Source organism: Pseudorasbora parva, chromosome 17 (assembly GCF_024679245.1).
Source record: "Pseudorasbora parva isolate DD20220531a chromosome 17, ASM2467924v1, whole genome shotgun sequence".
NCBI lineage: Eukaryota > Metazoa > Chordata > Actinopteri > Cypriniformes > Gobionidae > Pseudorasbora > Pseudorasbora parva.
The window spans coordinates 4,618,523-4,634,242 of NC_090188.1; the positions used below are offsets into that span (position 1 = coordinate 4,618,523).

The window sequence follows — 15,720 nt, forward strand, 5'->3', positions numbered from 1 at the left end:
CTCTTACACAGTGAAGTATGGCGTTTTTGTTTTTTTGTTTATTTAACACGGTTCAAGTAACTTCCTGTATCAGTTGACTGTATTGTTTTGGAAATATGAATCTACATGTGACTGCAGTGTCAAGACAAGCTTCAGTGCAACTACAAGAGGAAGTGCCTGTATGTGAACCAGTTCACCAAAATAATTCTGCTTTGACAGCTAAAAGAGAAGGAACACAATAGACTTGCCACTTCTCGACCCTAAAATCACCTCAGCACTCACTGAAATTATCCAGTTTGGTATCTTTAAAAAAAGTTTGTTTTTATAGTGGTTAACAGCATTTAATTTTTCTTAAATCATTAGCACTAGTTGCAAGTATGTGGCAATGCATTCTTGCAATATTTTTTTGTCTTTTTGATATCAGTTAACACAGGGTTTGGACTCAAGAACTTTATTATTTTATAGCAAAATAATAGAAAAACAAATAATATCTTTCCATTGGTCTTGCAAACATTCAGCATGACTAGTGTAGTATGACTCAAACAGATTATCATCATTATGAGTCAGTTCCTTGGTCAAGAAGACTGAACACCTGAGATATTAGTTGAGACTTACACTCACCTAAAGGATTATTAGGAACATCATACTAATACTGTGTTTGACCCCCTTTCGCCTTCAGAACTGCCTTAATTCTACGTAGGATTGATTCAACAAGGTGCTGAAAGCGTTCTTTATAAATGTTGGCCCATATTAATAGGATAGCCTCTTGCAGTTGATGGAGATTTGTGGGATGCACATCCAGGGCACGAAGCTCCCGTTCCACCACATCCCAAAGATGCTCTATTGGGTTGAGATCTGGTGACTGGGTGCCATTTTAGTACAGTAAACTCATTGTCATGTTCAAGAAACCAATTTGAAATGATTCAAGCTTTGTGACATGGTGCATTATCCTGCTGGAAGTAGCCATCAGAGGATGGGTACATGGTGGTCATAAAGGGATGGACATGGTCAGAAACACTGCTCAGGTAGGCCTGGCATTTAAACAATGCCCAAGTTGCCTAAAGTGTGCCAAGAAAACATCCCCCACACCATTACACCACCACCACCAGCCTGCACAGTGGTAACAAGGCATGATGGATCCATGCTCTCATTCTGTTTACGCCAAATTCTGACTCTACCATCTGAATGTGTCAACAGAAATCAAGACTCATCAGACCAGGCAACATTTTTCCAGTCTTTGACTGTCTAATTTTGGTGAGCTTGTGCAAATTGTAGCCTCTTTTTCCTATTTGTGGTGGAGATGAATGGTACCCGTCGGGGTCTTCTGCTGTTGTAGCCCATCTGCCTCAAGGTTGTGCAAGTTGTGGCTTCACAAATGCTTTGCTGCATACCTCGGTTGTAACGAGTGGTAATTTCAGTCAAAGTTGCTCTTCTATCAGCTTGAATCAGTCGGCCCATTCTCCTCTGACCTCTAGCATCAACAAGGTATTTTTGCCCACAGGACTGCCACATACTGGATGTTTTTCCCTTTTCACATCATTCTTTGTAAACCCTAGAAATGGGTGTGCGTGAAAATCCCAGTAACTGAGCAGATTGTGAAATACTCAGACCGGCCCGTCTGACACCAACAACCATTCCTCACTCAAAATTGTTTAAATCACCTTTCTTTCCCATTCTGACATTCAGTTTGGAGTTCAGGAGACTGAGTGCGTTTACATGCACACCAGTAAGCTGAATACTCACAAATATCAGCTTATTGAAGTAACCAGTTTTTCCCGTTTACATACAAACCAGTAAACTGACAACCCAAGTAAACCGTGTTTAATTGAGTTTATTAATAAACAGGATTTTTCCATGTGACGTCAAAAATAATTTGAATAATAATAAAAAATATTTCCGTATCTGACTCAGTTTTCCAAATGTTACGTTAGTTGTGATGTTAAATAAAGCGTGCACCGTGTCAGCTGGAGATTTACGGCTCATATTATCCCTCATGCAGTTACAGATGCAGCGTTTTGTCTGAACCTCTTCTACTTCTGCTGCATGAGATGAGAACACATCTTTACAATTTTCTGGGTCTTAAAAGAGTCTGTGTTTGGGATACATGTCCTTATTTCATGTAAAACGCTAGCTCGCTCTGTCTAGATGCGTTAAAGTTTGCGTTTTTGTCACCTATCACACATGCGCACTTCAATAAGTAGGTTAATGCATTTTGATGCATCGCGAAATCGGGGTAAGAGGCAAAAAACTACCAGTTCCGACCAGTTTATGCTTAAGCCGTTTATGACCTTACTCCAATAAAAGAAAACGGGTTACCGCGTTTACATGATCATCGTCACTGTCAGCTTATTACGCATAATCGTCTTAAGAACTTGCATGTAATTGCACCCAATGTCTTGACCAGGACCACTACCCTAAATGCATTGAAGCAACTGCCATGTGATTGGTTGATTAGATAATTGCATTAATAAGAAATTGAACAGGTGTTCCTAATAATCCTTTAGGTGAGTGTACATCAGCATTACTATGGACATCTTTACATTATACAATTTAAAAGGATAAATCCTTATGAATCCCATCCCTAAAACTATGCTCAAAAAGCCTATGTTTTCTTGCACCTAAGTCTTGCACTGTTCCACAGATGGATAATACAAAGAAACTTATCTGCCAAACCGGTAGTTCTTGTTTTTGCACTGGTGTGTGTGTAATCTAGTCTTGTCCGAGGCTAACGCCGCTGTCCTACTGCTATCTCAATTAAACAAACCCTGTGTATTCGGCAAGGAGTGACCTACACAAAGGGCCATTGTTACCAGTGACACGAGGCACGTCCAGATCCTCACTTTCTCCCTCGCAATCAGGCCAACGGTCACATTAGCATCGCTTTCAATGGGAGAACGGCCACTAATGGCAGCATGTATCAAATCCCCAGTGCGGAGCCACGACAGACGCGGAGATCGAAGGGGGAGGAAATGCTAGACGAGGGCCCGCCACGTGGGATTTTTCGCAAAACAACACCGTTTGCAACCAACGGACGGATGCAAGACTACGAAAGCATCTCTCATCCCAAATAAACAGCCTTGGGAATTTAATGAGCAGAGGATGACTCGCCCTAAACCTGCTAGTTAATCTATCAAATGCACTTATGCTGCCTTTGAGTCAGGTCAGAATTATCGTATTTATGAGATGAGAGCTCAGCGCCACCACAATGTTGTAATTATCAGCAGAAAAACTCATTAAGCCCATGCTTTGTGTAATTTAAGGAAATGCATTAATTATGAATTGTGAACATGGCTTGACTAACTTTTTTTGCTCACCAGCCTCTGTGGCTGATGGTTTTCCAAAGTTATTTGCCAATTAGCATTTTGACTGACCAACATTTTTTGTTGTTGGGAAATTTGTTGTTGGCTACATGTAAATGACCACTGACTATACACACCCGAATCAAGTCTACATGGCACGAATAACATGACAGCTCATCAAATACGACTATTTAGCTCTGATAGGGTTTCGTGTAAGACAGAAACACTAACAGTTGTGATTTTTGGTGTAAATATGATTTATTCTCAAGCAATATTCTCATCAGTGTTCTATCAGCTGTGACGTTTAAATCTAGCATATTTTGTGTATGAGCGCAGACAGTAGCCTAGTGAAATACCCATATTTTATATTTATTATATTAAATATCAAAAACCTAAAAGATGTGTATCAGACCTGACACCTAGATGAACACTTTACAGTTGGTTTTATGACTGTAAATCATTCTCTTCAAATGATACTGAAGTTAGAAACCTCTATACCAATGTTGTATGTAACTTTAGAGACGGACCCTAAATTTGCAAATATCGAAGGTCCAACGTCAAGCCAACTTTATGCCAGTCACATCAGATGCTGTGTGATCTTTGTTTGAAACCATTTTCATTGCTGAAATGGAACAAAATCAGTCAATCACTGTATGATGAATGAAGCTCCTATGCACATCTCTTTGTTATTTATGATGAGAGTGCAGCTGTCAGCGACTAATATGGACAATCGATTACTATTGTGTATTCGGCGCCCCATCCTAAATAAACCCGTCTCTTCCGTGATACCCTGAAATTTTGAATAATCCGATCTAATATGATTTCTGACCTGTAAGGTTGCCAGAATAATAATCATACACAGTGTTAATAGGCCAGAGGAGAACTGGCACCCCGACTGAGTCTGGTTTCTCCTAAGGTTTATTTTTCTCCATCATGCCCTGATGGAGTTTTGGTTCCTTGCCACTGTCGCCTTTGGCTTGGCTTGCTCAGTTGGGGACACTAAAATTATGATCAAAGTTATTCAACTAGTTATACAGATAAAATGTTTGATTTAGGTTTTAATTAATTCTATAAACTATAAGACGGATCTGCCAACATTGTCGCTCTATGATAAATTAAAATAAGCTGATAACATCACTGTTTTCTCCAGTACGACTGTACAGCCAAATCTAATTTTGTCGCAATATTATCCTGTTTGACACTGTGAAGCTGCTTTGACACAATCGTGATTGTAAAAGCGCTTTATAAATAAAGTTGATTGATTGATTGATTGACACCTCTGATTATTAGACATTGCATTCATAAGCTCAACAAAATCGCATGTGATTGCTTATAAATGTGCAACGTGATTACAACAGATTCCGTTTAAGACTGCAATAAAATTCCACCAGCTAAAGTGACTAGTGGGAGTGACTGTGTTACACACTAGAGCTGAAATGAACCCGCAAATGGCGAGTGTTATGTCGAGCCCCGTTTGTGAATATTTACTGAATAAACTTTAAAAATATGAAAGTGTTCTTAGTGAGGTATGCCGGTTTAGATAGTGGTCATTGTAACAAATTATTATTAGTATTATTATTTGTTAGTATTATTAGTATCATTATTTTTTCTCTCTCTCTTTCTTCCTTTCCAAATGGTTCTCTTTCCCTTCCCTTCAATTTAAAAGAAGGCGGGGAAGTCAAGTCTTGCATAAGTTCAGCACTGTGTACCCCACAAAGTCCGAGGCATCAACACATCTAACCGCCACCCCAGGTCGACGGTGGGATGTGTAGGGATAGTTTTAGGACTGTGAGGTAAAGAATACATGCAAAAGAAGGATGGGAGAAAAAAAAAACTCTAAACAATAGCAGGTATGCCTGGCAGGGGTTTGTTGAGGGGGATCCCTGGCTTGGACTATCTCTAGCGGAGGCGTGCTGTTCTGCCCCTGAGGAGGTGCGCCGATATACATACAATAATTAATGGGGTAATCAGACTAACACCGATTGGTGTTGTTGTGTGAGAAGAGAGATGTGGGAGAGGAACGACGACATCTAACTACTCCCTAAATACATTTCCTAAGTACAAGTTGTTTCTTTTCACACTACCTTTTGTGTTTGTTAGTCTGTTTTTTGTTTTTGATTTATTTCCCATTATTTAGCAGTTGTCTATTGTGTTTTTTTTTTCTTCGAGTTTGTTTTACCCCACACTGTATGTATTATGTATAATTTACTGTATGTATTTCATGAACAATTAAAAAAAAAAAAAAAAAAATTATATATAATATTAATATATAATATATAATATATATATATATATATATATATATATATATATATATATATATATTAACAAAATGAATCTCATGTTTATGCATGGAGAAAAGCAATAAAAAGTATTGCAGTCGAACGCCTGAAAGCGACAGCGCATTTGGTGTGAACGACATGAACAAAACTGGATCGCTGTGGATTTATAGACTATATGTTCAATGAAATGGAAATATAGTCCTACAGAGTCGTTTACACAGTGCTCTCTCATCTCTTATCTTGTATTCTGTTTTGGTGCGTTCTTTTTAGTTACTTTAAAAGGGTGGTTCATTATGATTTCACTTTTTAAACTTTAGTTAGTGTGATGTTGTTTGAGCATAAAGATCATCTGCAAAGTTATGATGCTCAAAATTCAAGCAAAGGGAGATATAGTATCGGTTTTTAAGAACTACAACAAACACACTACAAAAAGGCTGAACAGTTTCATTACATGTCTGCATGAGGTTATCAGACCTGCTAACATGAGCTCTTGAAGCTCCGCCCCATGAGCAGCAGCTCATTTACATTTAAAGGGACAGACACAAAAAGGCCCGTTTTTGCTTACCCTCAAAAAGTGACAATTTTAACATGCTATAAAAATGATCTGTGGGGTATTTTGAGCTAAAACTTCACATACACACTAAGGGAACATGAGACTTATTTTACATCTAGCAAAAAGGGGCAATCAACCATCCCTTTAAAATACAGCAATGATCCGCACTTTTTAGGGTTGCAAAGTTTACAGAAACATTACAGAACTTTTGGAAACTTCCCAGGATTTTTGGAAACTCCAGGACTTCGAGTAAATTTTCAAAAATGTTCCAAAAGTTACTGGAAAGCCCCTTTACAACCCTAATTACTTTATTTTACATTATTTACAGAAGCTTTATTTGAATGTGAGATCCTCTGTTGTTGACTTTAGTGTAAGATTATGTCGTGTTTCATCTGAAATTCCTGGTGGATGTGAATAATATAGTTAAAATGATATACACTGTATGTGGATAATTATTGTTAAACATTTAATTGAAGTTGACGTTAAGTACTTTTGAAAAAACTGAAGATGTTTAACATTGACTAATCTTGATGATGTCAAGATCAGATAATCTAACTGATTAGATTATCAATACAAATTATATGAAAATAAAACTATTTATATTGACTTCTGAAGTAAGTTTTCGCTTATTCAATGATTTACTCAAGTGCCACAATGTGATCACAAAATTATCTTCATTTGGGCACTTTTCTTAGCTAATGTGGATATCCAATTAATCCGAATTAATAATTGGAACATTATGAAACTCAATTAGATTGCTTTTGATTGACGGCATGACATATATAATACCTATGAAGAGTCAACACACATTATTTGCTGTTCATTTACGGTTCAAAATATTCCTGTCTTTGGAATATGGAACTCCTCAAAGTGTCCAACGCATTTTTACTAAAAATCACATAATATTTCCAAACTTCTAAATATGAAACAGCCTTTCTGATGGAGCTCGAGGAAGGGTGGAGGAAGTACTTCTGTTCAAGAGGAAAGCACTATTTTTACATTTGCAACCCAGTTTTGGAGCATCCACCTATATTGGATTAGTGCGCACATGTAACCAAGACAACTGCGGCCTTTGGAGATCTTGGGGTATGTTCCTCCTCCTGATCGAGAGGAAAGAAGAAAATAAATAATAGGGAGGCGGAGAACGAGGAGGGAGGCGACGTGTAGCTGCAGTCGTTACAGACAATCACCTGCAAACAAAGGCCAGATAGTATCAGCAAGACATGAGCGTCAACACGGGCCGGTGACTGATTCCACAAACTGGGTGGATGAGGTGTGACTAGTGAGGGGAATTTCACACAGAATTTTTTCAATGCTTTGGATGAAGTGAATCATGGAAATGATCTGTTTAAGAACTGGTTCTTAATTATTCCCAACCCTTGTCAGGACACCAGCGCGCCAATGTCCATCAACCTTCGTCACTGACTAAATGTGCAACCAACGTAGCAGGGCTGGGTGATATGTAAAAACAATTTATATCTTGATAGTCAAAAAATTTACGATATTCAATTATATTTCGATATGTTTACAAGTGTTTTTAAATAAAAAAAAATAAAAAAAAACAAGATTTTATTTTGCCCCCATTTAAAAAAACTATTTAGATTAAATAAATACAAAATATTTACATTTAGTGAACAGGTTGGGATGACCAAAATCTAATTTCATGATACGAGTAATTTAATATTTTTTTAATTTACTTTTATAATTACAATATAGATATTTAATATATATATATATATATATATATATATATATATATATATATATATATATATATATATATATATATATATATATATATATATATATATATATATATATATATATATATATATATATATAAATAAAATAAAAAATTTGCTTAGTCTTCACTCTATGAATTAAACTATACCCTGATTCTTAATAAATGTTTCTGTATCTTTCTTTGTCATGTGCTGCGCGTTTACTGGCTCTCAACGGATATTCTAAATTGAAATATATATTATATATATATAGCGTGCGTGAGGGGGACAGGTCACAGGAGTCAATGCTGAAAGTTGACTCGTCTTGTATTGAACATGCCAAAAAGTGCAGAGCCCAACTCAACCGCAGCAGAGAAAGCGATTTTAACTCCAAATTCTAATGCCATGTCTGGAAGTACTTTGGATTTTGGTCGGTAGGAGGTAAAATTGTTGAGATAAAGTTGAATGCAGGCTATGTAAGACACAGTTAGCTTGCCATGCCTCATTTTATTTAACGTTAAACAGAAACACTAAAGTGTAGGCTACTGTACTGACTGAATAGATGTTGCATGAATAAAGGATAAATGCACTGCTTGCTTCCACTGGTTTGATTATTTACCGTTTTATGTCAAGGAAAAGTTCAAGCACACAATACCATCACTTGGAGCGTTCAATATGCTGTAAAACCTAAATGAATATTAATAATGTTTGTTTCAATCGCTGATTGAAACCTGCTATATTTGGGACAATACCTTAAATTGCTTGCACAAATCTCTTGATCAGCACTCAAAGTTTGTTTATTTAAACCGCGTGCACGAGAGAGAGAGAGAGGCCTGCGCTCCGCGGTTTTGGCCATTCGTTGATTTACTTGTTTTTGTGTGGGTAATACGGTGTCCTGTTATTGACATAATGCCATTGACATAATGCGCAACCAGATGTTTGAATAGTTTGAATATATTCGTGTTGTTTTCAGAGGGAATATTCAAACGTCATTTTTGAGCAATTTTGACAGCCCTAGTTCCAATGTTTGGTGTTGATTTAAGCAGACCTCTGCACTATCTGTAATGTTTTATGACAAAAGTATGCTTGAATTTCAAATATTCGATATTCACGATATTTTCAAATTTGGCATCGTCATAAAAATAATTGCCATATTATCGCTAATATTTGATATATCGCCCAGCCCTAAACCAAGGTATTCTAGTTTTTAATCATCTTCATAGTTTCAGAGTTAGTTCTCAACATGCATGACGTATTTTGCTTGTGGCGAAACATGACAGACCCTGAGTTTCCCTTGTGTGTTTAGTTCCACGTCTAAGACAGGACATCCTACACCCATCCGGAGAAATATCCATTCAGCCAATTCACATCCTCATCACTGAACACTTCCGTTCTCTACAGGCGCTCCAGAAAGCTTCCAATGCATCTCGAAAGTGATGTAGGCGACTGAAAGAAATGAAAGGAGTACTAACTTGAGTGGTCCATTAAAACACACCAGTGAGGGGGTTTTATGCACCATTCACTTGAGTAGGAGGCTCTCAGTAGGACAGTAGCTTGACGTGGTGTGAAACAAAAAAATCCCAGAATTCAAAGATCAACCCGAGGGCGGACTTCTACCGCCAGGTCATCTCACAGCTCATCTAATCTCTAAATTTCTGCATTTACAATCAAAGCAATCATAATAGAAGAAAGTATTAAACATTATAACACTTTCAGGAACATGCAACTGTATTTGTAAACAATTTACAAATCCATAACATGGCATGTTTTGAGTGGAACGTTATTAAAAATTATGCATCTTAAATGTATGCATAGAGAATTGATTGGACGGTGTAGGTGGTTGGTAGCCTGACAAGCCAGACCCACATCAAGATGTTTGGTCTGGAAACTCACCATTGGCAGCTCAATCTGAGGGGAGGATAAACGGTTGTCTTTCAAACTCCCTCTGCACGCGATAGGATAGCGCTACAACCAACCAGAGCAACGAAGGTGAAGCAGAGCTTGTTGATAGATTAAACATTCGCCGTATCCGGTCGGCTAAACTCCGAACACATCTTCCCTTTTTAAGAATGACTTCAGTGCCGTTCTTTGTTCTTTTCTCAGAGAAAAGCTTAACTCCAAGTCTTCCAGAGTCGCGGTCAAAGCTGATTCAAAAGACCGCCGTTCGCCAGTTCCCGTGTTTACTAGAAGCACGCAAATGCAACTTGGCCGACGTCATTACACGATGTGATTGGCCCGGCAAGAGTTAGGCGAATACAGCTCAGAAGGCTATTGAGAGTTGCTAGACGACACTCGCGGGCAGATTAGATTTGCTGCCACTAGATGTGCGTCTAGATTTCTAGGCTCGGTGGTTGGAGGAAAGGGTGTAAAAAAATTAGAGGGCTTGAAAAAGGAAAGCCGCAAATTATTATATTGAACAAAAGATCATGAAGACATTTTTATATGATGTGCATTTATGAATCTTTCACAATAAGAATGCACGTTAAGAAGGTAAAAAGTGTCCATTTTGATTAGAGGCTAATATGACCAAAAAATATGATTTTTCAGTATATTTTACATTTCTCAATGTTCTCACATAGTTCTTGATTTGAGCTTCGTGGCTCTTTGGAGGGTAAACTAATTCCTGATGTTAGGCTCTTCAGATCATTGCAATGGTTTCTGGGTTCTTTAAAGCACTGATTGATATACGTATGTATCCTACACAATTAAAAAGTTATTTGTGGAACTTAAACAGGTTTATATGATAAAAGCCTAAAACCTCTTAGGGTTCTAACTACAACGTTTAACTTTCAAAAGTGCACCACAAGCCCTATTCGGATGGGAATAGTTTTCCAGGGGGAATTTGAGTTTCAAAGACGTACTTTGAGATTTTAATCCCGTCCGAATCTGCCAAGTCAGTGTTTTTCTCACACAAAAATTCCAGGGCAAATTACCTACTTTTTTTCCGGAAAACTCAACAGTCCTTCTAAAAAAATCGAATCGCATCCGCATGCAAATGTCTGTGATTGCTGATGTTGTATTATCCTAACGCTTCTCCTCCTGTGTTTTTGACCTACATGAGCTACCGTTTGCACACAAATCTTTGGCATACTTTTATTTGGTTTTAACATGGATGGTATCGGACAAAAATTGATAAATAGAGCCAAATCATGGAAACTACAAATACTGCCCATTTTAATAGTGTCAGGTACAGGTAGTACTACTACTAATAATAATAATAATAATGTGACCCTGGAGCACAAAACCAGTCATAAGTCCTATTAGTATATTTGTGGCAATAGCCAACAATACATTGTATGGGTCAAAATTATCGATTTTTCTTTTATGCCAAAAATCATTCGGCTATTAAGTAAAGATCACGTTCCATGAAGATATTTTATAAATTTCCTAATATATCAAATAAGACATAGCCTATACGTCATACGTGACGCACGCAAACATGCCATCTCTAACGCCCGCATCTAGAAAACACACACTCCCACCCGTCCGATGTTAGTCCCATCTGAATCGGTACATGAAATAACCGGTGGAGGAATAAGAACTGTAACTCAAATGTTGTTTAGACTTTAGAAAACTAGTCCCGTCTGAATGGGGCTAAAGACTCACAGCAAATTTACAAACCACTGGGAGTCAAGTGTTCAGCTGGCAGATAAACAACAGGTTGAGCAGTTGTGTGTTATCTCATTGTCGTTTTTGTGTGCGGTTTATCTTGGGTCATGCTGTCAACAAACAACATCTGTTGAAATTCGAGAACTGACCAACCCACCCACCACCCAATTAAACAGTCTGACTTTAACTCAATTATAATCAATTTGACATCAATTGAGGTTCACTCTAAAAAAATGACTCTCATAAGTCATAATGCTCAGCCCTGATTAACCACAATCTAAAAAATGCTGGTTTGCAAAACAACCCAAGTTAAGTTGAAAATGGACAACCCTTAAAACAACCCAATCGCTGGGTTAAAACAACCAAATTGCTGGGTTTGTCCATTTTCAACCCAACTTGGGTTGTTTTGCAACCCAGCATTTTTTTAGATTGTGGTTATTTAGGGCTGAGCATTATGATAGTACCATTCAATGAGAAACCAATACACAACCAATGCTATTTACACATTATTGTTTATTTACAATCTAAAAAATGCTGGGTTAAAAACAGCCCAAGTTGGGTTGAAAATGGACAAACCCAGAAATTTTTATTTTTAGATTAAGGTTTTTAAAAAAAGCAAAACAACCCAATTTCGGGGTTTGTCCATTTTCAACCCAACTTGGATTGTTTTTAACCCAGCATTTTTTTGTGTATAGTAAATCTTCCATAGTATTTTTGGTTTCTAACGTTTCCATCTTCAAACATCAACCTTTAGACAATACGTGTGACCACAGCATCATAAAAACATCTTGATAAGATTAGAAGAGCATTCCCACAGCTGTTGACTCTCTCGTGAAGTAATGCCAAGATCTAAGCTTCAGCATTTAAGGGATTCAAAATCACTTTACCATGAATTGGAGATGTGATCATTGGCATAATAAGTTGTTGTGACTTGAGCCTTGGGGGAAATGTAGCAAAGGATATTCAATCAATGAGCAGACTTGATCTGAAAGTGATTATCCTGTGAACAGATTGCATCATGTCAATGAGGTCAAGCTTCCAGTGAATGGAGCTCATATGGACCCCGCAGCGGGCAACGGACAGCCTCCTCCTTTTTAAAAAGCTGCAAGAATGGCTCGACGTTTCTACCAAGACCTGCTATTTACCAACGTTAACTCAAATATTTCCTGTTAAAAACATCCCTGACACAGAATGTAGGTGTTATGACTCACATAACCCGTGACAGTGACTTTCGCAACGTTTGTAAGACATGTAGATTCAAACAAAAGTGATCAAAGAATACATATTTTTTTAATAACCAATGCCAAGCAATATCCAGAAAAGAGGATGGCCACTGCTGATTCAAATGAGCCCTTCTAATTCACAAAACAGTATTTGACAACAAAAAATGTGAACAATTAATCAACATGACTGACACTCCGCACAATTATTGACTAATAGTGATAATCTCAAAATAGCCAAATAACATAACACTACTAAAACACCTCAAAACGTCTTTATGTAAACCAATAGAAACCACATAAATTACACTTTATTCCAATTAAAAATATTTACATGGTGGCAAATATCAATCACATGAGTAATGTGACATGCTCCATACAAAACTATTTTTTAAACATTTTCCATTTTATGCATATTATTTTGGATCTCTATTAATTGAGAGACATGGGGTTTTAAAACATTCCCCCCAAAACACAATTTAAGTGAACTCCAAAAAGTCGATTAAACTAGTTAAAATACAAAATAATAATAAAATAAACAGTGACTGGTACAGCATCTAAAACATACACTTCCCTTTATATTTTTCAAATACATTTAACATTATGATGTGAAATCGAAACATTTTAAAACAAAATATGTGTACTATCCTATTACAGTCTTTTTTCAGTATGACAAGCACGGATTAATAAAAACAAACAAACATATGTTTAGAAAAGTTAATATTCAGGTTAGTCAAATTAACTAGTTAAAATCAACTAAACGGTGACTGGTTACAGCATTGAAAACATACATTTTCCCTAATAAATTCAAACAAATGTAACATTATGATGTGAACTACAATCATTTTAGACCAAAATGTGTATTAGCATACCATGTTCTTTTTTAGTATGACATGCATTGCTTAATTAAAAAGCATGTTTTGAAAAGTTAGACTAAATGGTGACTGGTTACATTATCTAAAAAAAAAATACACGTTCCCTTATAAAGTCCAAATAAATGTAACATTATGATGTGAACTACAATAATTTAAGAATAAAATATATCATATATTATGGTCTTTCGGTATGATAGAGTGATAAATAAAAAGAAACATCCTTGAAAAGTTCATATTCAGGTTATTATTCAACTACCCAAATGTGAACAGACAATAGAATCCCGTCACGAACGAATGGAACGTTGAATCATTTTTTAATTGATTTGTACACTTCAGAGTTCATCGAGAATTCGATTTCATAACCAAAGACAAAGAGCAACGGTCAAAAAATGATTTTAAATATCGGTATTCCACTCAGAAGTGCGTGAGAACACTTGAGCAAGTGTCCTCGATCACAAAAGAAGTTGTTTGCTGGTTCGAGCGCATGGCAGAAGCGATGGAATGTTCGCGCGTTTAAATGAATTCGATTTAGAACGCCGTGAAATTCGACATGTGAACGACAACAAACAAGAGCACTTGAGAAACAATACAGGAACCGAAGCTCTGCCTGATATCCGCCCATGCTTTTTCACGTGAACTTGCCTGTAGAATGTTAACTTTCTGCGGCAGCCACACACACACAAACTCCACCGACACCTCAGAAAGCGGCAAACTGGATTTCGTTACTCACATTCTAGCACGCGGACCCGTTTCCCGCTGAAGCGCGTCAGTAGTCGGAGTGTTTCTGCCTCAAACTGTTTCCTCCATCCGCGCTGCGCACAGATCACGCCGCACAGCAACGCTACCAAACCCCTTTGCCGTTGCCAAGGCAACAGACCCACTTCAGCCAATCATAACCCCTCCCCTTCGAGATCCCCTGGCAACTGCTGCAGCGCGCGCGAGCGCAAGTGGTGAAGCTTCTTGGCGCGCGCCATTCCACTCTATTTAATGTGTTTTCACCTTTCCCCGCCCCTCGCCCTTAATATAAAATCTCCTCAAATCCTCTGTTAAATCTCAACGATCTTTTCCTTTTATTTCCAAACTTAGTACAGAGTTTGATGCAAAATAATTTGGGCTTTTCACGCACTCTTACAAATAAAGATTCTGGGTAAGTTATTAATCCAACATTTTGCTCTCAGATGGTGAAATTAAAGTCAGCATGTGAAAGTGTCAGAGCATGTGAGGTAAGCATGAAACAAGCAAGTCTTTCCTTGTGACTTAAAGTCCCCATGAAATCAAAAGTATGAATATTTTAGCCTTACTGATATAAGCTAGTGTGTGTGCTACAAAACAATGACAAAATTCCAATATGGATCAATGATTTTGATGACATCACTGCACTTCAGCTTCTCATCAGATTTTCTGTCCAATCAAATGCGCTCTAGAATCTGAAGCCCCGCCCCCTACATTATATGCGGCTGAAATCGGTCACTTGTTCGCATATTTACTCTCCATAGTTTTCACGTGTTGTCACGCTCATATATGAACGCCCATCTGGAGAGCAAAGCAGCTCTCCTCCATTGCCCGTTAGTCATTTTTACCAGTTTTGTAGTCAGTATAAATGCAGTAAGCCAGTGATATTAAAATACCAAATTCAATATACTCCTTATTGATGTTGCACAGTTTGTACAGGAAAGCAAATGAACACATGAATATTAGTGCAACACGAGGTTTCTCGCTGTTTTCTCCATCGAAACCCATTATAAAGAAAACGTTGCGTTCATATTCCGGGTTCCATCTACTCGCCTTCATATAGTATGCATCATCAAAAAGGTGTAAACTGAATTTGATATTTTAATATCACTGTTTTAGTACACTACGGCACTTTAATGGTTTAAAAGAACTCATCAGTTCACCCTCCGTCTGCTTAATCAGCTCTATAACGGTTTTACTGCATAATTAATGTTTAAAATCAAGTGGTGTAACAACTCGATTTAAAATAAAACCCATATCAACAAATCCTAGATTAGCGTTAAACTTTGCTTTTGCACTATATAGGGGATAGGGAACGATCAGACAGTCCACTATATAGGGGATAGGGAACGATTCCGACAGTGCACTATATAGGGGATAGGGAACAATCAGACAGTCCACTATATAGGGGATAGGGAACGATCACAGTCCACTATATAGGGGATAGGGA

General features: G+C 37.4%; 1 protein-coding gene across 2 annotated transcripts in view; it reads right to left on the minus strand.

Annotated features, from left to right (window-relative positions):
• Positions 1 to 14,436, minus strand: part of foxn2a (forkhead box N2a) — a 46,541-nt gene extending 32,105 nt beyond the window's left edge. Inside the window, exon 1 of one of the 2 annotated variants that reach the window (XM_067421045.1) lies at positions 14,269 to 14,436. The gene's annotated coding sequence lies outside the window, so the exon portion shown is untranslated. The remainder of the gene's footprint in view (positions 1 to 14,268) is intronic. The other variant, XM_067421044.1, reaches the window with a different exon arrangement.
• Between the last annotated feature and the right edge of the window lie 1,284 nt (positions 14,437 to 15,720).